Here is a 22,826-nt window from a genome sequence, read left to right as displayed (position 1 = left end):
ACGGGGAAATGGGGGCTTAGTAAGCAGAAGTGATTTGCTCAAGGACACTGAAATATTTGGCCTTAGAATGCTCCTATCCCGTCTGACCACTGAAGGACATAGGCACCTCGCTCCCGTGGACTGGCTGATGTCATCTTGAGAACCTATTCTGGGTAATAAATCAAATCCTTCAAGGGGAAGAAAGACAAATGGGGTTCTGGGTGTTTTCTCACAAAAGACAGGAAAGCAGCCCATCTGGTTCACCATGTAAATCATAATAAGTGAGACAGAATTTGGAAAGAGATCCAGAGTTGGGGATTCCAACCTCATCCTACAAACAGGCTGAAGTGGGCTCGAGTAAAGTGAATTCGACTCACCTGGCAGGCTCGGGCAGACCCACCCGAGGGCTGAGGGCAGCCGTGGCATGGGGAGAAGAGCAGAGGGATTCTCTGCGGCAGAGACACGTCCTGTGCTCGTTTTCCTCAGAGGCTGAAGGAAACGGCAGCGGCAGGAGGGGAGTCTCCCTTCTTCACTCTACAGCGTGAGGCAGTGGGTAAGATGTCGTGCGAAGGGAGGTGTGCTGCGGACGTGAATGTGTACGCGGTGCCGAGGTCTGCGGGCAGTTCTTCCAACAGCCTCAAGTGCCTTGACAGTGCTGGGCGTGCGCGTGCACCTGGGCATGCGTGAGCGAGACTGAGAGACAGACACTGGCAAACACAGAGAACAGTGCATGTCATAGACATGCTTCTGATTCTCGAATGAATATGTGTTAACAAAGACCTTCTCCCCAAGGAACCCTAAGCAGAAAATAACTTCATTAACATCTGTTTTCATAGAAAGAGAATGCTAGTTGCCTACCAAATAAGTTTCCCTCTTCTTAGTAACGAAAACCTAATTTTGGTGTGGGGGGGACTGGAGGTAAGTTGCCCATCTAAAGCTTTTATGGCCAGTAGGATGTAAAGTAAATTTGTTCGTTGGAAGATTTTGGGAAGTTCCTTAAAAGAAAAGCAGACTGATGACAGTTCTCTTGTACAGTGCAAAGAAAACTAAGTGCCGAGGATGTCAGAGCAGAAAGACAGAAGTAGCCTGTGTTTCTAATGGTGTCCTGTTGGCTGCATAAAAACTGGATTTCCTTTCCCAGATTTCTTTTACAAGAAAGAATAAATCCCTAATTTGTTTAATCCATTGTAGCAGAGTCTGTGTTACCAGCAGGCAAAGCCAATTCCTAGCAGATACAGAAGGCAAGCTCCTTATTTTTTTCTCAGTACTTGGGTAGTACACATGACACAAAGAAGTGAAGGCTCCAATACAAACTAAGTCAATAAACACAAGGGGGTAGATTGAAACTCCAATCTATAACATTCAGGCTGTAGATGTGAATATCATAACCTAAATGTCACAGAACCGTTTGAGAGGCTGTTAACAATCTCCTTAGGGAAATGTGTATACATATTTACATAAAAAAATCTTCACACACAATCTCAAGCATTTTATGGAATCTGTGAAGCCTGTTCCCAGAGCCCTTGTTAAGGATTTCTGCATTAGGTTACAATTACTCCAAAAGGCAGAAAAGAAGGGCGTAGGTCTGGCTTGGCTAATGGTCTGTGCATTCAGTTTTTTTCTCAGGGAAGCTCAGGCCTAGATTGGGTTACCTGGGAATCATACATCTTTCTAGGAGAGCAGTCTAAATCTTTTGGACTTGGAGTTGATTGCTGAGACCAGTTGGTGCAAGAGAAATCAAATGCCATTCGGAGGGATGGTAGGCCTTCAGGACCCGGGGACAGGACAGACCATCACAGGGAGATTCTAGAGGCAACTGATGCTAGCTGTAGCCCAAGGCATATAAATAAAACAAATAAATAATGAGTGGATTCACTCTGCAAGCCTGAGCAAAGGTTGTTGGGAAGGGCTTGTGACAGTTATGAACTATCTTTGGAGAAGTATCCATTCCTGTTCATTGGATTTTAGTAGAGTTTGAATAGTTTTACATGAGTTTATATGTTTACAGGACACACTGACAAGACATTCTGAATAGCTGGTTGGTTAATGAAAATGTAACAAGATATTTTACTTGTAGAGCAGCTGTTCTAATGTTTGGGCATTCCATTTCAAGCTGCTATGAGCTGATCTAGTCCAAAGAGGCTTTGCTGAAAGTATGCTGTAATAAACAGTATCCATTGGGTGAATTTGCCTAAATAGTTTTTTGTGCATTATGTCTATGGGAAAAGACATATGATATTTTGGAAGTTGTTTTGCTTTGATATCCCAGCAAAGTAATCCTTCTCTCACAAATTCTGATTGTATGATGCCATAGAACAGGCTTAATCCAGGTTGTAAAAAATGTGTAGTTCTACCATATTAATCCCCCTTTGGAGGACATGCATAACTCGTTTCCTCGATTCTTATCATGCATGTTTTTCTCTTGAAATATATGCATATTGAACTCTTTTTTAAAGAAAACAAAACTTCACAAACAAAACAACAAATACCCCAATTCTACTAATTTCAACCTCCAAGATTACATGAGAAATAGAATAATACAGTGTTTGTGGAACATTTTCTCATTTTGTAAAATAGCAAACTAGAATATTCTGGGAAGCTGTTCTCAAATTTAAGTGTGCAAAGAAATACCTGTGGAGTATATTACATGCAGATTTCAGGCCTGCTCAGGGTTATTGTTCAGAGGCCCCTGGTACAGCTGGTCGCTGCAGCAGTTTGTCTTATAGAGCCAAAGTCTCTTGATAAGAGAGTGAGGTTATTTGCTTCCTTTATTTGATTCTTTTCATTTGAAGACCTTGGAATGCTATGTGAAAGTTTAAAACAATTTTGCACCAGACAATAATAGGGATAGTGACATCAAGGAGAAAATTTTTGGTTCTCACAGCAGCTTTGCCCTGGGTAGGATGCAGGATTACATTTGACAACACACAAGATGATGTATGTGCCAGGGACATGGTTGATAGTCTGTCGTTGGTGTGGATTCTGATGCACCCCAGCATTTTGATAGTGTCTCCTAAATATTGTGTTACCTCAGGATTTGAAGACACCCTTCTCTTCTTAGACTATAAAAGTGATGATTGAATTGATGACAATATCAGGAAGAGAAATTTTTAAGTACTTCTCAGATGTTGTTCCATCTGCTTCATGTCATAAACCCACAGATGGTCTCTTTTCTCTTTAGGGGACTTCTAACATTCTTGTTTTACAATGTTAGGAATTATAATATATACAATATGCTTCTCTGAAAGTGTCATTTATGTTTGTAATATACTATCCTTTAACCTAGAAGCATGTATCATGTATACTACAGATGTCTACTTTTTTGCATTTATGTGGAGGGTCTCTATTACTTACTGTCTGTTTTCACTAAACTGTAGTGTGCAAAGAGTTTTTCTTGATATATTTGATTTTGCTTGTGAGAGGCAGAGCAGAGCTGGCAGAGTAATGGGGCTCCTCCTGAGAGGGGTCTGCATGACGGAGTGGCAGGGTAATCCATAGTGAACAGTGTTCAAGGAAGAGAAAGACAGAATCAGGAGAAGCCCAGTGCATCCATCATCAGTGAGAAGTAGGTGTGGATAGGTCAGAATAAGATGCAAGGCCGGGATGACAGAAGGGGACGGGTGCTGATAAGGAAGATGAGGAGGAAGTGAGAGGGTCCAGGCCATTTTCCCATGTGTGGGTCTGGGATTCTCCACACTCATTTTTAGTAGCATAAAATTCCATTTTCTGGACAATACAAGCCCTTGTGGATTACATTTTAAGTAATCATTCAAAGCATCTAGCTCTATTTCAGCTCCGTTCAAATGCAGGGTCTATAGCAATTTTGGAGTCTCAGCTCTGTATTCACAAAGGCTTAGAAGTATCTGAAGGGAATTCATAACCACTGCAGCCTCTCTTTTTGTTTCAGCGACCTTTGAGGACCGTGAACGGCATCACCACCCCACAGCTCTGATGCCATTGCCTGGGATAGAGGTCCCTTGACGCCCTCTAAGCTGCTAGTCCTTGACACGCCGAGGCAGGGCAAAGTCCCCCAGGGCCCTGAGGTGAGTATGCTGCTCTGTCCAACCCCACCAGGAGGAGAGTAATTCTTCCTACCTGACTGTCCGACTCAGTCTCCTGGCCCCAAGCAGTGTGGCTCATATCTCCTGCCTTACAGGAAAACTCTTCCTTCAGTTTCTGCTCAGATATGAGCCCCCAGGGGCTGTATGTGGTACCATGACACACACCACATTATTCTCTTTGCCCTCACTCTAAAAGCCTACTCCCTCCTCTGGTTCTTCAGACATAAACTTTCATGCCAACCAACTCTTGGGACCAGTTCCACAGGTTCATTAGACATGACTGGAATGCTTATATCCACTGTGTGAAAAGTCAGACCTCCCTGCTTCTGGGGTCCACTTTCCCCATGCAAGCATTAGTTGGCTTGGTCTGAAACCTCAGAGTCTGTGTAGACAGCATGGGACACCTGTACACGCTGTTCCACATACCTGTAGCTTTCTAGCCCTTGCCATTGTTTTCTCAGAAGACTGGGAAGCAGCTGAGTTAACCTCAGAGATAGGGAGTAGATTCTCACATTACAGCTAATATGTATTTGCTAAAATATTTCTCCATCTCAGGACCTGTGGCATTTCCTGCACAAATTCCTAGGTTTAGTTATGAGCCTCCAAGGCTGAATATGTTGTCTAACATCCTCTTAGGCACCTAAGTCACTGAAGTGACTTTCAGTTAGAGAGAGTAAGGTTGGATGATTAAACTCTATGAGTATTAATTACCTTTACACCTGAACAGAATCTACCCTAAACAGCTTTATGATGAGATGAGGGTGGTCTGGTGGTACCACCAGCTCACACTTTTCTCTGCTTCCACCCCAACCTCATCCTGTCCCAAGAACCCTCTGCCCTTTGGAGAAATAAAGGCCAGATACAGTGTGATCAGAGACAAGGCTTTAGGGTCAGAAAACTGTTTCCAAGCTTAGCTTTGCCACATATTAGCCACATGACCTTGGGGAAGTTCCTTAATGTCTCTAAGCCTCAGTTTCTTTATCTGTGAAATGAAAATAACCTCATTGTGATGATGTGACTATTAAATGAGATAACATCTGCCCCTTAGTGAGGACTCAATAAATAAAAGCCATTATTATTAGTGTTTTTAAAAGTTGTTTTGTTATTGGTTTATTTACAAAAGAAACATGATTTTCTCTCCTGAGATTCCCACTCTCCCCAGACACATCCTTTCCCTCCTCCCAAATAAAAACTGCTCTCAGAAAAACATCAGAAAAATGATTTTTTATCGTAGCTGTTATGTGCCCGGAGCAGAGGGGAACTAGCATGGGTGTAGCACATAATGGACATTTAAGTTCTTTGAGCCAATTAAGGTTCTGGTGATAGATATGCAGACAGTATTACTATGGAAGGTATCTACATTATCAAATTATGATAAGAAACTTAAAAGTGTTTCATTCATTCAACCAACTGTTGTTGAGCACCTGCTGTGTGTCAGGCACTGTTTTAAGTACTTGCTATTTATACAGTAATATTAGATTGATAATGTCTCTCCACTTGTGGATCCTTGACTCTAACAAAACAAATGATAATAATGGGATTTCATATACTGGTGATTGGGTGGGGTGGGATGTAAACTCCAGGCATCCTCCTACTCACAAATCATTAGATGTTATTTTATAATTTGGTGGGGATGTCGGAGGAGAGAGATGTAGGGGATTAGGAATTAGGAGGAATGATGGTGAAGAATGGATTAAAAGATACAAAATTAAAAAGAAATTTAAATTCTAGGTTAAAGATCATTCCAACAGCGTGAAAATAATCACAAACAAGCAGCCCTCCTTTCAAACGGTCTCTTGACTGAGATTCAAGATTACAGGCTAGCTCCCCAAAGTAGCTGGGACTCCAGTTCATTAAGAACATGCCTTTATAACCAGACTCAGCAATACAGTCATTCCATAAATATGGATATTCTGTAAAAATGGAAATTGGTAGTCTTCCTAAGAAATTTATTGCAAAATACTTTCTCTTCCTTCAGCAAATTCATGTATGGCCTTTTCTTTCTATTAATTACTTAGGTTACACAAAAACCTAATAAAATTACATGCACACTCACAAAATTATTTAAACCTTTACCAGTCACTTGGGCTAAAATCACCACATTTCTTCTAAAATGGGGTTATATAAGAACAAATTTTTTCATTATAAAGTAAGTAAAATTTTGGAACTTTGGGATGGCTAGTAAATTTTGTACAGTATGTAATTTGATTATTCTCTATTTGTGACTGATTGGTTTAAAGAATTTAAAACTCATAAACCTAGCAGCCCTTCCTATAGTGAATCAGGCACTGTGGTAGGCACATTTATAGAGACTTTTCTCTTTTAATATCATTTAATCATTGACATCATTCTTTGAGGTGGGTTTTATGCTCATCTTGCTGATAGGAAACTGAGTTTTCAAGAGGTTAAGGGAGTGACTCAAGGTCATCTGCCTAATAAGTGGAAGAACCAGCATTTGTACCTCCAGCCTAGACCTTTTTCCACTAGACCACATGGTGGCACACAGGTCTCTATGCATGGCAGTTGTGTCAGCTTAGATTTTGTCTTTTACCTGAAAAAGGTTTATAGCATATCCTCTGATTCATAATCTGCAAAAGTTTCAGACTAAGTTATTCCATAGAAGCAATTTGTGTAGTCTTGAATGAACTTTAAATCACCTTTGTATGTCAAAACCACAAAGTCCCTAATGATCTGACCCCTGGTTGAAAGAAAAAAAAAAGAGGGGGTGGGCAAAAGGCAAAGGGGAAAAAGAGTAATTAGTTTTTGGTGCAGCAGCAAGGAGTAAGGACTGATTTCCATGAGAAATGCCCAAATGGATGAGGGAGAGACCCATACTCTGCAGGAACTGGTTACCTGTCTATTGTAAGCTCCTGAAGACCTCATAAACTTTTTGAGGTATTATTGGCATACAACATTATATTAGTTTCAAGTGTAGAACATAATGATTTGTAATTTGTATATATGGTGAAATAATCACTTTAAGTCTAGCTAACATCATCAGCATACATAGTTACAAATTTTTTTTCTTGTGATGAGAACTTTTAAGATTTAATCTCTTAGCAAGTTTCAAATATACAATACAGTATTATTAACTACAGTCACCACGTAGTACATTACATCCCTATGCCTTACTTTATAACTGGAAGTTTGTAGCTTTTGACTCTCTTCACCTGTTCTGCCCAATCCCCTCTTTGCCCCCCCCACTTCTGGCAACCACCAGTCCATTGTATGTTTGAACATGGATTTTTTTTTCTTTTTTGTATTCCAGATATAAATAAGATTATATGGTATTTGTCTTTGAGTTATTTCATTTAGCATAAGACCTTCAAAGTCTATGCATATTATTGCAAATGGCAAGATTTCATTCTTTCTTATGGCTGAATAATATTCTATTGTACATATATACCACATTTGCTTTATCCATTCATCTAGTGATAGACACTGAGGTTGTTTCCAAATCTTGTCTACTTTAAATAATGCTGCAGTAAACACAGCAGGGTGCAGATATCTTTTCAACTTAGTGGGGTTTTTTTCCTTTGGACAAATACTCAGAAATGTAATTGCTGAGTCATATGGTAGTTGTATTTAAAATTTTTTGAGAAATGTCCATACTGTTTTCATAGTGGCTGCACCAAATTACATTCCCACCAACAGTGCACAAAGACTCCCTTTTCTCCGCATCCTCATCAACTTGTTATTTCTTGTAATTTTGATAATAGCTATTCTAACAGATGTGAAGTTTTATCTCATTATGGTTTTGATTTGCATTTCCCTGGTGATTAGTGATGTTGAATACATTTTCATGTATCTGTTGACCATATATATCTCTTCTTTGGAAATAAGTCTATTCAGATCCTCTGCCCATTTTTTAATTGGATTGTTTGCTTTTTGTTATTGAATTGTATGAGTTCTTTATATATTTTTGGATATTAATCTCATATTAGATACATGATTTACAGATATTTTCTCTCATTCAGTAGGTGGTCTTTTCAGTTTGTTGGTGGTTTGCTTTGCTGTGTAGGAGCTTTTTAGGTTAATGTAGTCCACTTATTTATTTTTGCCTTTGTTATCTTTGCTTTTGATGTCAAATCCAAAAATATCATCAAAAAGAACAATGTCAAGGAGCTAACTGCCTGTGTTTTCTTCTAGGAGGTTTATGGCTTAAGGTTTTACATTCAGGTCTTAGTCCACTTTGAGTTAATTTTAGTGTATGGTGTAAGACAGTAGTCCAGTTTCATTCATTTGTATGTGGATGTACAGTATCCCAACATCATTTATTGCAGAGACTGTCCTTTTCCTCATTGAATATTCTTAGTTCCTTTGTTGTAAATTAATTGACCCCTATATTTGTGGGTCTATTTCTGGGCTCTCTATTAATCTATGTGTCTGTTTTAATGTGCAAACCATACTGTTTTGATTACTATAGCTTTGTAATATAGTTTGAAGTCAGGAAGTGTGATGCCCCCAGTGTTTTTCTTCTTTCTCAAGATTGTTTTAACTACTCAGGGTCTTTTTTGGTTCCATGCACATTTTATAATTGTTTTTTCTAGTTCTTTGAAAAATACCAATGGAAATTTGATAGGAATTGCATTGAATCTGTAGATTGCTTTGGGCAGTATGGGTCTTTCAACAATATTTAATTCTTCCATTTCATGAGCATGGAATATTTTTCCATTTATTGGTGTTTTCTTCAATTTCTTTCATCAATATCTTATAGTTTTCACCATACAGGTCTTTCACCTCCTTGGTTAAATTTATTCCTAGGTATTTTATTCTTTTTGATGTAAATGGTATTGTCTTAATTTCTCTAATAGTTTGTTATTAGTGTACAGATTAGTTAGCATAACATGTTTCTGTATATTGAACTTAACTGACTTTGTTTATTAATTCTACCAGTATTTTGGTCTTCAGGATTTTCTATATTTGGTATTATGCCAACTTCAAAGAGTGTTTTACTTACTTCTTCCTTTCCATTTTGGATATCTTTTTATTTCTTTTTCTTGCCTAATTGTTGAAGCTAGGAATACAACTAATACTTTGTTGAATAAAAGTGGTGAGAGTGGTCATCTATGTCTTGTTCCTGACCTTAGAGGAAAGCTTTCAGCTTTTCACCATTGAGTATGATGTTAGCTGTAGGCTTGTCATATATGGCCTTTATTATGTTGAGTCACCTTCCCTCTATACCCACTTTGTTGAAAGTTTTTATCGTAAATATGTTGAATTTTGTCAAAGCTTTTTCTGCATCTATTAAGATGATATAATTTTTAATCCCACATTTTGTTAATGTGGTGTATCATATTCATTAATTTATGGATGTTGAACCATCCTTGCATCCCTGGAATAAATCCATTTGATCATGATGAATGATCTTTTTAATGTATTTTTGAACTTAGGTTGTCATTATTTTGTTGCATATATGGTTATCAGGAATACTGGCCTGTAATTTCCCTTTCTTGTGATATGCTTGTCTGGTTTTCATATCTGGGTAATGGTGGCTTTGTAAAATGAGTGTGGAAGTGTTCCGTCCTCTTCTATTTTTTGGAAGAGTTTGAAAAGGATTAATATTTGTTCTTTGAGTATTTGGTTGACCTCACCAGTGAAGCTGCCTGGTCTTGGACTTTCATTTGTAGGGAATTTTTAAATTACCAATTCAATCTCCTTATTAGTAATTGGTCTGTCAGATTTTCTATTTCTTCATGATTTAGTCTTGGAAGATTGTATGTTTCTAGGAATTTATCCATTTCTTATATGTTATCTAATTTATTTATAAATATTCCTTTAATATAAATGGTCCTTTGTATTTCTGTGGTAATGTTTTGCAGAAACTTTTATACTGGGAATGCTACTAGGAGGTTTTAGGACTGCTTTACTGGGAAGAGAGTAGTCATTAGAGATCAGATACCTCTTACATGGAAAGGTTCACTAAAATGTAATGCTTTGTATTCAATCTCATACACAAAGTAAAATAGCTAAACACTGTAAGATTTTAGATGATTTCTGGATACGACATTTGGTTTCAAGTATGTGCAGACAATAATCTACCAATTTCCATTTCTATCCAGTGCAGAAACCAACTTGATGGATCAATTTTATCTTGGATATTTGTTCCAGACCTGTATTGCATTTTGATAATGCCAAACATATAATAGCTAAAACCCATTAAAGAGGCATTTGAAATCTGCAATCAATATTTATAGTGTAGCTATGACAGCTGCTGGACAGGTAGTTGAATTTTAAAGACATACCTTCAAAAGTAGGAAAATGTGGAATATAAATTTGAATCTACTATATTTAAATTCTTATTAAAATTTCTAATAAAATCACTTTTTTTAGTATCCTTTTGTTTCTATAAATTATTTGTAAAATTACTTTAAAATATATAACAACAAGTAAAAAAAGTATTCATTGGCCCAGATGGTAAATGGTGGAGACTTTTTCTGGTATACTGAAGATTATTGAGCAACATAATATCCCAATGTATACCAATAATTGAATAGATAAAAGAACAGAACTAGACCTAATTATAAGGATTTGAAAGGATCTTCAAAAAGAATATACAATAAAAGAAGGTAAAATAGAGAGGAAATTAAACTGAAGGAAAAATAAATTTTAATTTCCAATTTCAGGCCTTGAGAAATACAGAAAAATATAGCTACAGGTTGTAGCAACCAATGAAGTCTCTTTAACTGTAGATAGTGCTATCACTATTCCTGTCCTTTTCATCATTATTTCAAAGTTATATGGTAGCTCCAATTCCACATCCAGTTTAGTTACAAAATTAGAGGCAGAGCTTTGCTACCTAAAGATAGGTTATCTGAAAGAAGATATTGTGTGAACAGTCTCATGACTGTGAAAAATATATTACACACCTGAATGCAACTTTTAGTGAGTCTATATTCTGTTTCTATAAGCCAGTTGCAACTTATTGCTTAGTAGCTTGCAGCTTTATACTTTATGCAACACCTGTAATTCACTTCTTGCTGCCATTATCTGCTCAACTGATTGTTTCCACAGAGGCAACTGCATCTAAATATAATATGCTTTAAATTTATGATGTATATGTAAGGATGCTTATAGCAGCATTATTTGTATTACTGAAAAATTTGGGATAAAAGACCATAAATAAAGAAAGGAGTAAGTAAACCACTATATACTGATATTTTGGAATATTACAGAACCATTAAAAAGAATATATATACTGGCATGAAAGGTTGTCCATGATATATATTTTTGAGTAAAAATAAAGAAGTTACAGAACAATATATTTGACAAGATCTCATTAAAAAATAAATCACCTGTATGTAGATGTATTTAATCTATTTCATTTATACATGCATATATCATACACACACATATGTGTGTGTGTATATATATATATATATATATATATATATATATATATATATATACACATGTGTATATAAAAACACTGGAAGGACACTCAAAGATTTGTGATCATTTCTGGGGAGTGGGAGTAATGTGCACTATTTTAAAAAATTAACATATTCTTTTTTTTTAAACAAGAAAGTAACATATTTATCATTAACATTTTTTTTAATTGGAGCATATTTGCTGTCAAAATTGTACTTTATAGTGAAATGTCCACTTTTATTTTTATTTTCCAAAAGTGAATTGTATGTAAAATTGGACTGCAGTAACTGACTTTTCATGTCAGGCTCAAATATTTCCTACCTGTTGAAACTGCCATTGTCATTTTCTATTTGAAGAGTAGAAAAGGCAAAGAGAGGTAAAATGATTTTTTATCAACATCCAAGCTCTTGGTGGTGGAAGGCCTCATACTTTTATATTCTGAGGGCCACATTGTGGGGCAGGAGAATCTTTGGACCAACTTGACATCAAAACAAATGAACAAATAAAAAAAAGAAGAAGAACCCCCCGAACAATCCAGCCCCCCAATAAACAAATAAATCAGAATAACTGTTTTGATTAGCCACAATGAAGCGATAGCAAATTTTATTACATATGATGAATTAAAACTTCATGTCTGAAACAAACACAAATCACAGACCACCTGCAAGACTTCACAGTCACTTATGAAATGTGGGGCTATTAGGCTGACCTGGGGTTTTCTGCTCCCACTCTCATCCCTCAGAGGACACAGTTAGGGGCAACAACACAAAGCTGAATTTCAAAATATTTCACAGAGACAATTTTTCTTTTTCACCTCCAACTTTCAACTCCGTCAAGGAGTGCTTCATTATTCACCCACTGCCTGACTGTAAGATGTTTGAATGTAAATTCCCTAATAATGGGATCGTGGATAGGTATAACAACACATTAGGGGCCTACTGTACTTTCCCAGTATTTGCCTGTTTCAGAAATGCATCAGTTCTTCCACCTTTTAAAAAAAAAATAATTTATTCATCCATTCATCCATTTTTTCATTTCTGCATAGTGAGCACCTTTATCTATAAACATGAGCTCACATACCCACACGTGCGCACACACACGTCACAGGAATAGATGGGGACTCAGACGGCACAACAGGCCTACGCAGGCAGCTATTTATTAAACAAGCCCAGGCCGAGGAAACGGTGGTCCTGCAGTCCTACAAGAGCTCAGTGTGTGCACCCTGCGCTGTATTGGCTCAAACAGTTCCTGGAAGGGAAAGGGGCTCAACTGTAAACTGACCGCACATCAGATCCCCTCTGCCTCAGCCCAGCGCTGGAGCGGGCCAGGCCAGGGAAGCGCCTTCCCTCGGGGTTAGCCAGGCAGAGGCTACAGAACATCAGACACATTCCAGCGGTTGGCATCTGGGCGCGCAGCGGCCAGGCGCAAGCCAGCGTGGGCCGTGGGGGCAGCCGCGGGGCGGGCGGGAGCAGAGCAGGTCCCGCCGCAGGGCCTGCCACACGCGGCCCGCTGGCCAGCTTGGGCTCTGCAGCCTCTGGCCTTGTTACCGAGAGCAACAGCTTTACCTAGAAAGTGTGTGCTGGAGGTTGGAAGCCCCCTGTAGGGCGAGAGAGTGGGGAGTAACTCTGGCACTCCCGAGGTTCTAGGGCGAGGGGTACTCCTTGTACCTCTGTGCTCCTGACGCAGGCCAAAGGGGAACCCCAGAGTTACCACCAAGCCATCGCCGCCCTGGGCTTGGACTCACCAGGGAGCTAAGGGCAATTTTGGGAATAGGCTTTCACCTAGCACTTGGGAGTGCATGCTTGCGTCTGAGTGTGTGTGTGTACTGTAGGCCTCTTTTTAAGAATGAATTCCGCTCCTGATTTTCATCTTTGCAAACGGACGGGGTGTTGGGGGTTGGGGGTGGCATGGTAATGCTTTTTAGAACTTCAAGGAATTGGTTTTCACTTGAGAGAGCTTCAGAAATGAGAGATTGCTGAAATTATTTGGTAGCAGCTTCTGAGAGACACCACAGATTCATTTTTAGAATTTTAGGTCATTTGAGAGCCAGTGTAGTTAAATTCACCAAAATCAAAATTAAAAAAAATTCCTCGATTCTTCCTGGCCTACTTCACATCATCAAACTAGGCCCCGCTGGAGGCCCCATTAAAATGGCAGCTCCCACTGAGAGAGAGACAAAAGCCCCCTCTCTGAATGGGGATGCTGAAACAGTGATGGACTCTCAGAACTGCTTTTTTTTTTTTAATCCATTAAAAAAAAGAGTTACCTCTGCATTGACTGTGAGAGAGTATTTATTTAGCTCTCCACACTGTGGGAAACAGAGGCGTTCTCCCTTATAAGGACACCCAGACCTTCTTGGGAGAGAAGAGAAATATGAATCCATAACATGGCTGAACAAATTCCTCCTCGCAACTGAATTCATGGAATGTTTCGGATGTGAACAGCTTAATTTTGGTGTGGTCTGGGACAAATTAATATGACTCAAATCCCACCTCACACAGGAAGCCTCTCTGATGAAGTGGGTGGGGTGAGTACACTCACTTCCCTCCGAATCCTGACAGTCGTCTCTATTACATTTCAATGCAGCTCCCCCGCTACCCCAGGAAGACAAACTTTAAAAAGGAATGTAGAAATCAAGAACAATCTAAAAATGTATCTAAAAAACCTAATTGTAAAGTATCGGCATATGGCTGTGATATTTTAGGCTATATGAATGATACATGAGTTTTTATGCAACAGAATAAAATCTCGAGAACAATCCAGCCCCTCTGTGTTTGGGGAGTAAATGTGTTAAACACAATGATTGCTCTTCCAGTGTTTCTCATGAAGCTCAGTCATTCCAACCACACAGGTTTAGGGACTAATGAGGAAGTATTATACTCTTCTTCCAGAAGATGGACAAAGCTTTCACCTTAACACTCAGATACTTTGGTTCTCTCATATTAAGCTCGGTCTCTTTAGTGGGGAAGTACAATCACCTAATTAAAATGAACTTTGATGTCATCCTCTCCAGGATTAGATTTCTTTATATTTGCAAAGTGAGAATAAAAAGAATTACTACCACATATGGGAATTGGTTCTTGAGTGAAAGCTACTGTAAATATCAGGTATGTGCTTTGAATTTAGGAACCTATCATATGGATTGTTCACACACATTACCTCTTTAGTTACCTTTTATTTATAGAAGGGAGTAGTGAGAAAGAGCACTTCTCAATGATCAATAATAGAAATCACTGGTATTTGGCTTTGGGATGCATCAAATGCTTATTCTTTCTGTAGATCTCTGCATGCAATTATGTTTGGGTTCAGTGAGTGTTAAAATTACATTACTTTCCCTGAATAAGTGATAATCAAGAGAAGTTCTCCAAGAAGCAAGGTGGATTGTTAAGGTACTTAGGGGTGGAATTCCAGGCAAGATGCCATTTTTGAGATGCCCATAGGCTGATGTAACCGGGTGAGAGTGGTAAGACTTAGAGAACCATGAAATGTAGACAGAACCAGCTGATAACACCACTCTGTGGGACTATCTCTGTAGTGGGGAGGGGTGTGCATGCAGTCTAGGACAGTGCTCCCATTCCAGATTAGGCTGCTCAGAACATGTGTCTTTTCATATGTAGTACATTATGTACTTTTCCATACATAATACATTATCCATATGCTGTAGTATGTCATCAGTCTTTTATCAGAATAGTATTTTGGTCAAGAATCAATAGGAGAGATATCCAATTAAATATCACTGATAGAAGTCTCTGAAAAATATTTATCAAAAAAAGGTACAAATTTATGCATTCCTTTTTCAATACAAGAATCATAGACCTTTGGAGGTAGAAGGAACATCCTTGAGAATGGGTTTTCAAATGCTTTTCCCCCCACAGTAATGCCCCTTTTAAAAATAAAACAAAAATAAATACAAGCCTACATAGGATTCTAATATGTAAAGTAATACTTGAGCGTCTTATTAAACTGAGGGGAAATTAGGGTTCTAGGAGCTTGTTTTGAAAATCACTGTGTTAGTGTGGTTTTTAAGCTTCTTGAACAAAAAGGCTGTACAAATCATTTGACAATTCAGGGGACAGTCACAAACCCAGAGATCCTAAAATATCAGGTAAATGGGGTCATGTCATTGTACTATGAGAGCACCTACTTGATACACAGATGCAGAATGATGGTTTGCAGCAAGGAGCCAAGGGTTACAACTAGTTTGTGACAACCTCAGGACCCAAATTTTTTTTTTCCCTACTTGGAAGTCACAATAATGCTGTCTCTGGAGTCTGGAATGCCTTTGAAATCAGGCTGTATGACACTCTAATCAATTTTAATATTCTACAGCTTTTAGAACTGGGTAAAAAAATTGATAGCAAAGAACAACTCTCTACAGTGTTCTGTGCTAATATTAAACTGATCATGATTCTTAGGGATATTTTCATGTTGATAATACTCATTCCTTACATTTATACAGCCTGATATGCATGGTTTAAAATATCATCTCTTACATTCGGGAGTTGGACATAGGACATGACATCCCTGACCAGTAAATCCCTTGAATGAGTGCATTTTCCCCTTCTGTCACATGTCTCCTTCTAGTCCATTGTCTGTCTTCTTTTCACGCCTGTCAGGCGGTGGCCATGACTGTGCACTTATAAAGGTCAGTGACCCAGCAGAGAGGGCAGGCCCTGCAGAAAGCATGTTGGTGAAGCATTTCAATGCACACTGAATTTGTTAGCTCTCTAGCTTACTCCCAGGGCAGGCTCCAACTGTTTCCTGTGTGGCATGGCACCCACCCGGAACTCTTATGGTAAGGGCCATTCTGACCAGGAATCTCTAAACCACATCCTACAAAATAAATACCCCACATTTCCCATCTCTCTAAATTCATTTATCTGGCTCTCCTTTCCTTAAATTGTCCAGTGTACCCAGTAAAACCAGTTAAAATAAAGGTTTCCCTACGTGACATAAATGGTCAATCATGGGGTTTTTTCAAGGAATTATTTCTAAAACAGGGAGGCTACATGAACACTAAATTCTTATATTTCAGGCTGAAGAGTTTTAGAAGGCTGAGGTCCTAAGGTTCTATTACAGATACTAAATTAAACAAGCCAACATGATATTTCATTTGAGATTATCTCAAAGAAGGTAAGCATTTGTCTCCCTCTTTGGTGCATTTACCTTTAAAGCAATGATGATCTAGAATGATTCAAAAATAAAGGGTTCAACCCCAAATTTCCAACTGCCTCAACTTTGCTGCAAGTGAAGAAGGCAGTTCTCACTTAGGTGAAATCAAATGAGAAAGGTAATCTGCATGCTTTGGCTTTGGTCATGGTGGAATAGCTTGTATCAGACTTGTCTTCCTACAGATAGTAATTATGAACTGTAGACAAAGTATTAAAGGACAATTAGTTAAATGTATTAAAGACTAAAGCAAGCAGAAACTGAAGAGACTTTGAATCTTGAAACACGGAACCACACTGGATACCATCAATAAGATAATGGATTTTCCCAAGGATACTCTATAGTCCACCTGGTGCAGGACAATTAGAACTCAAGCGGAAAGCCACAGTATATTTGGCCAGAGGATTTAGAGGATGGAATTTGGAGGTTATCAACAGTGACTGAAAATTAAGGGGTGAAAATCCCAAAAAGAGGATCACAGAGGGAATGGCACCAAATCTACTTAGATCATCCTCTCAAATCTTTTGCTGCCTGCTGAACTGCACATGTGCAGGGGAAACTCCAAGTTGCTGAGTGGAGTTTAGCTGGCAGAGTGAAAGAACAGAACAGAGATTAAGCTCCTGTCCACTGCATACATGGAGACAGAGCTTCGAGTCTGAGTCCTGCCAAGTTTGGGCAGTAGGTAATTTTTTAAGATTTCCACTTAAATTCTAGAAAAGTCATGCCTTAGGTATAAAGACTAGATATCCTATTTAAGAGACTTGTGTTAGGACTATTGACCAAACTGAATCAGATCCCATCAAAGCATCCAGCCATGCCTCTACAAGTTCAAGGTAATCAGTCATTAATTTAACTACAAGCTAGAGTAAAATTCAATACAGTTCAGAGGAAAATGACAGAAACCAGAGTGTATGATGTGTCCTCACAGTGTTCAGCATACAATTAAATATTTACTAGATATGAAGAAACAAAACATATGACTAAATAGTAAATGACTCAGGATGACCCAGATGTTACAAAGACTTTAATGTAGCTATTATATATTTGTTAAAGGACTTAAAGGATAAAATAATTATATTGAGCAGACATGTAGTGAATTATAGCAAATAAATGGAAATATAAAATGAACCAAATGGAAATTCTAGAACTAGAAAATATAATATTTGAAATAAAATTCACCAGATTGATTTAAGAGTAGTATAAAGGGTTAGGAAATTTGAAGACATCTGTAGAAACTATCCAACCTAAGAATAGAGAGAAAAAAATTTTCATAATGATAAGGTCAATTCAACAGTAATAAATGTTTCAAAATACACATTTATGATTACAGTTCAGCATAGTAATCATAAATGTGTATGCAATTAATAGCAGAGCTTTAAAATACATGAAGAAAAAACTGACAGAAATAAGGAGAGAAATAAACAAATCCACAATCATAGTTAGAGACTTTAACATCATTCTCAGTAATTGATAGGAAAAACTAGATGAAAAATCAAGAATACAGAAGATTTGAACATTACCAACCACCTCAACATAATGGACATTTATAGAATGCTATACTCAACAAGTTTAGAATATGTATTCTTTTCAAGTACACAAAGTATTCATGAAGATAGACTATAAGCTGGGTCATAAAAATAAGTCTTGAATTTCAAAGATTGAAATTTTACAGTTATTTTCTTACATGGTAAAGTTAAAGTTGCACTTAATAACAATGTGATCTATTGAAGACTGTTAAAGAACTGTGAGTCGAAGAAAAAAGACAGGGACATTAGAAACTACTTAAAAATGAATTATAATGAACATACAACATATCAGAATGTGTGGAATGAGGCTAAGTCAGTGCTTAGCTGGAATGAGCTTTAAATGCTTATGTTTTAATAAAAGAAAAATATAAAATCAATGATGTAAGTTTCCACTTTAAACTGTTATAAAAAGAAGAAATCAAACCCTACATATATATAAGGAATATATAAGGAAAGAAACCCCATAGTTAAGTGAAAGGAAATTTTAAAAAAGAGCAGAAATCAATAAAAGAAAACAGAAAAAATTAACAACAACCAAAAGAAATTTCTTTGAAAAGATTAACAAAATTTATAAACTCCTAGCAAGTCTTATCAGGAAAAAAGGAAACACAAATAGCTAATATCGGGAATGAAATGGAGAATAATACTATAGATCCTATAGACATTAAAATGAGAAGAGAATAAGGGAGTATTATGCCTTTATGCCAACAAATAGCATACTGGAACAATTGGATAAACATACAGAAAAATATGAGCCTCAGGTCCTATGTCCCACCATACACAGAAACTGACATGAATTTTAGAGCTGAACCTAAAATCTAAAACAACAAGGCTTCTAGGAGAAAGCATAGGAGAGTATCTTTGAGACCATAAGATGACAAAGATTTCTTATGAGACAAAAACACTGAACATAAAAGGAAAATTTGTAAATTGGACTTTGGGAAAATTTAAAAACTTTTGCTTATCTAAAGTACCAATTAATAAAATAAAATGATAAGCCATGGACTGTGAGAAAATATCACACACATATCTGAGAAAGGTCTTATATAGGGAATACATAAAGAATACCTACAAATTAACAATTAAAAACTGAACAAGAATTTAACAATGAGAAGACATTTGAATACATACTTCACAAAAGAACAGATGTATAAGAATAAATACTCAAACACTATTCATGTTTTGAGAACTTTAATTGCAATTGTAGAGAATTGCAAATTAAAATCAGAATAATATAACATTTCATACCAAATCTTGGTGAGACTGTGGAACACCTTAAACTTTCATACAGTGTTAGTAGGAATATAAAATGATACCATCTATGGAGTAATGTCTTATGAAGTGAAATATACAACTACCTTATCACTCAGCAATTCTATTCATAGGTATTTACTCAAGGAATTGAAAACATGTCCACAAAAATACGTATATGAGAATATTCATGGAAGTTTGGATTTACTGGAAGTGGGTGAAAAGGAACTTTCTGAGGTGATATAAATATTCTGTTACATTTACCAAAACTCATTGAATTGTGTACTTTTGATATGTGACTTTTACTATAGGTAAATTACATTTCAAAAAAATGATTTTTAAAACTATCAACATTGTCAAGATATCAGTTCTTCCCAACTTGATCTATAGATTTAATGTAACCCCAAAGTTCCAGCAAATTATTTTGTGAGTAGCAACAAACTGATTCTAAAGTTTTTATGGAGAGGCCAAAGACCCAGGATAGCCAACAGAAAATTATAGAACAAAATTGGAGAATGGACATTACCTGAATTATAGACTTACCATAAAAGCTATTATAATCAAGACAGTATGGTATTGGTGAAAAATGAGATCAGTGGGATAGAACAGAGAGCCCAGAATTAGACCCACATAAAGAGAGTCAACTTTGTTGACTTTTTGATATTTGAGAAAGGAGCAAAAGCAATACAATGGAGAAAAGACAGTCTCTTATCAACGAACGGTACTGGAACAATTAGACAGCCACATGCAAATAAATGAATCTAGATACAGACCTTCACAAAAACTAACTCAAAATGGATCATAGACCTAAATGTAAAATGCAAAATTATAAGACCAGAAGATAACATAGAAGAAAATCTGGATGACCTTGGGTATGCAATGACTTTTTAGACACAAAACCAAAAGAATGACCCAGGAAACAATTTTCTATCTTTTTAAAAGAAAATCAAGGTGCATACAATAAAATGCACAAGTCTTGGTGTCCACCTTCATATATATACACTCATGTGACCATAACTTAAATCAAGATATCATTCTTGATCATTTCTCCCCCTTCACCTATTTCACTCATCCCCCTTCCCCTTCCCCTATGGCAACTACCTATCTGTTCTCTGTGCCTATGAGTCTATTTCTGTTTTGTTTGTTTGTTCATTTGTTTTGTTTTTTAGATTTTACATATAAGTGAAAGCATTTGGTATTTGTCTTTGAGTTATTTCACTTAGCGTAATACCCTTAGGTCCATCCATATTGCCAATGGCAAGATTTCATACCATGAGAGAAATAATTGATAAGCTGGACTTCATCAAAATTAAAAATAGTAGCTTTATGAAAAATAATATCAAGAGAACAAGAAAGTCAGCCACAAACTGAGAGAAAATATTTTCAAATGACACATCTGATAAAAGATGGTGATCCTAAATATACAAAGGATTGTTAAAATTCAATAATAAGAAAACAAATAACCTGATTAAAAAATGGGCCAAATACCTTAACAGATACCTCACCAAAGAAGATATGTAGTTGGCAAATAAACATATGAAAAGATGCTCCACATCATATGTCATCAGGGAATTGCAAATTAAAACAATTGTGAGATACCACTATGTACCTATTAGAATGGCTAAAATCCAGAACACTGACAGCACCAAATGCTGGTGAGGATGTGGGGTAACAGGAACACTCATTCTTTGCTGGAGGGGATGCCAAATGGTACAGGGACTTTGGAAGACAGTCTGGCAGTTTCTTATAAAACTAAACATACTCTTACCATATGATCCAGCAATCACACTTTTTGGTATTTACCCAAAGGAGTTGAAAACTTACCTCCACACAAAAACCTGTATACAGACATTTATAGCTGCTTTATTCATAATTGCCAAAACCTGGAAGCATCCAAGGTGTCTTTCAGTAGGTGAATGGGTAAATAAACAACGACATACTCAGTAAAGAAATATTATTCAGCCCTAAAAAGAAACGGGCTATCAAGCCATAAAAAGACATAGAGGAACCTTAAATGCCTCTTACTAAGTGAAAGAAGTCAGTCTGAAATGGCTACATACTGTATGATCCCAACTTTATAATATTCTGGAAAAAGTAAATCTATGGAGACAATAAAATGGTTAGAGGTTACTGGGGATTGGGGAGGGGAGATGAATCAGTGGAACACAAAGGATTTTTAGGGCAGTGAAAACACTTCGTAGGATATTATAATGATGGATAAATGTCAGTATACATTCGTCCAAGAGTTCACATTTGTTCACACCAAGAGTGAATCCTAATGTTGTGGTGATTATAAGGGGTCAATGTAGGTTCATCAATTGTAACAAATGTACCACACTGATGGGGGATATTGATAATGGGGGAGAGTGTGCATGTGTAGGGAGGGGCAAGGGTCATATGAGAAATCTCTGTGCCTTCCCCTTAATTTTGCTGTGAACTTGAAACAGCTCTATAAAAAAAGTTTTAAAAATTCCAAAAAACAAACCAGCCGCATCTTTCCACTTTTTTCTCCATGAGATAAATCAACAATTCCATTAAATATTGAATAGAAGGATATGGAAAGTATCCTTAAATGATGATCCTTAAGCCTTTTTATATTCTCTAGTCATCATTCCTATTTGCCTGTTTGTGGGAATAAGAATGGTTTCTAATTCACATAAAGAGTTAAAAAGCTAAACTAATAACTGGTAAATGTGCAATTTCCTAGATACTTTTGAAGGACAATTTGACAGTACCTATCAAAACTCTAATTGCTCTACCTTTGTCTCCATGATCCCCCTTGTAGAACCCTGTCCCTAAAAATATTCATATTAAGTGGTGAAAGATACATGGGTAAGGATTTCACTGTAGCATGGCCTGGAGTGAAAACAAATTGGAGACACTTTAAATGCCTATCCATAGGGCAACAGTTAACAAATTATGGCACATCTATGTTAACAAATACTGTGCAGCTGTTAAAAGAAAATATAAACATTAGATGTCTCTGAGATGGTTTTGTGTGAAAGAAGCAGACTGTAGAACAATATGAACAATATTATCCCAGTTATATAAAAATAACTCCCTTCTCTTTTCCTTCTTTCTCTGCTTCTCTACTTCCCCTTTCTTTGTGAATGCTTAGAAAACACTCTGAAGGATACACATCAACTATTATCAGTGCTTACCACCTGGAGAGAGGGGGTCGAAAAATGGCAAGTGAGAACTTTTTCTTTTTTAATTTTGGTATGTCTATATTGTTTAAATTTTCTTCTCAATAAATATATGGTTGTTTTGTGATTAAACTTTTTTTCCAGTTTTATAGAGATGTAACTTAAATATAACATTGTACTAGTTTAAGGGGTACAACAGAAGGATTGATATACACATATGTTTCAAAAGGATTGCCACAATAAGTTTAGCTAACACCCATCAGTTCACATAGTTACAAAACATTTTTTCTTTTGATGAGAACTTTTAAGATCTATTCTCATCA

General features: G+C 37.0%; 2 long non-coding RNA genes across 2 annotated transcripts in view; one reads left to right on the top strand and one right to left on the bottom strand.

Annotated features, from left to right (window-relative positions):
- Positions 1-692, bottom strand: part of LOC118972645 (uncharacterized) — a 112,350-nt gene extending 111,658 nt beyond the window's left edge. The window contains exon 1 of the long non-coding RNA XR_005061702.2: positions 357-692. This is a non-coding gene — a long non-coding RNA (uncharacterized lncRNA). The remainder of the gene's footprint in view (positions 1-356) is intronic.
- LOC140849916 (uncharacterized) lies at positions 392-22,576 on the top strand. Its single transcript, XR_012132311.1, has 3 exons — positions 392-532; positions 3,887-4,022; positions 22,476-22,576. It is a non-coding gene; the product is annotated as an uncharacterized lncRNA (long non-coding RNA).
- The last annotated feature ends 250 nt before the right edge of the window (positions 22,577-22,826 follow it).

Source organism: Manis javanica, chromosome 6, assembly GCF_040802235.1.
Source record: "Manis javanica isolate MJ-LG chromosome 6, MJ_LKY, whole genome shotgun sequence".
NCBI lineage: Eukaryota > Metazoa > Chordata > Mammalia > Pholidota > Manidae > Manis > Manis javanica.
This window is presented reverse-complemented; position numbering and strand designations above follow the sequence as displayed.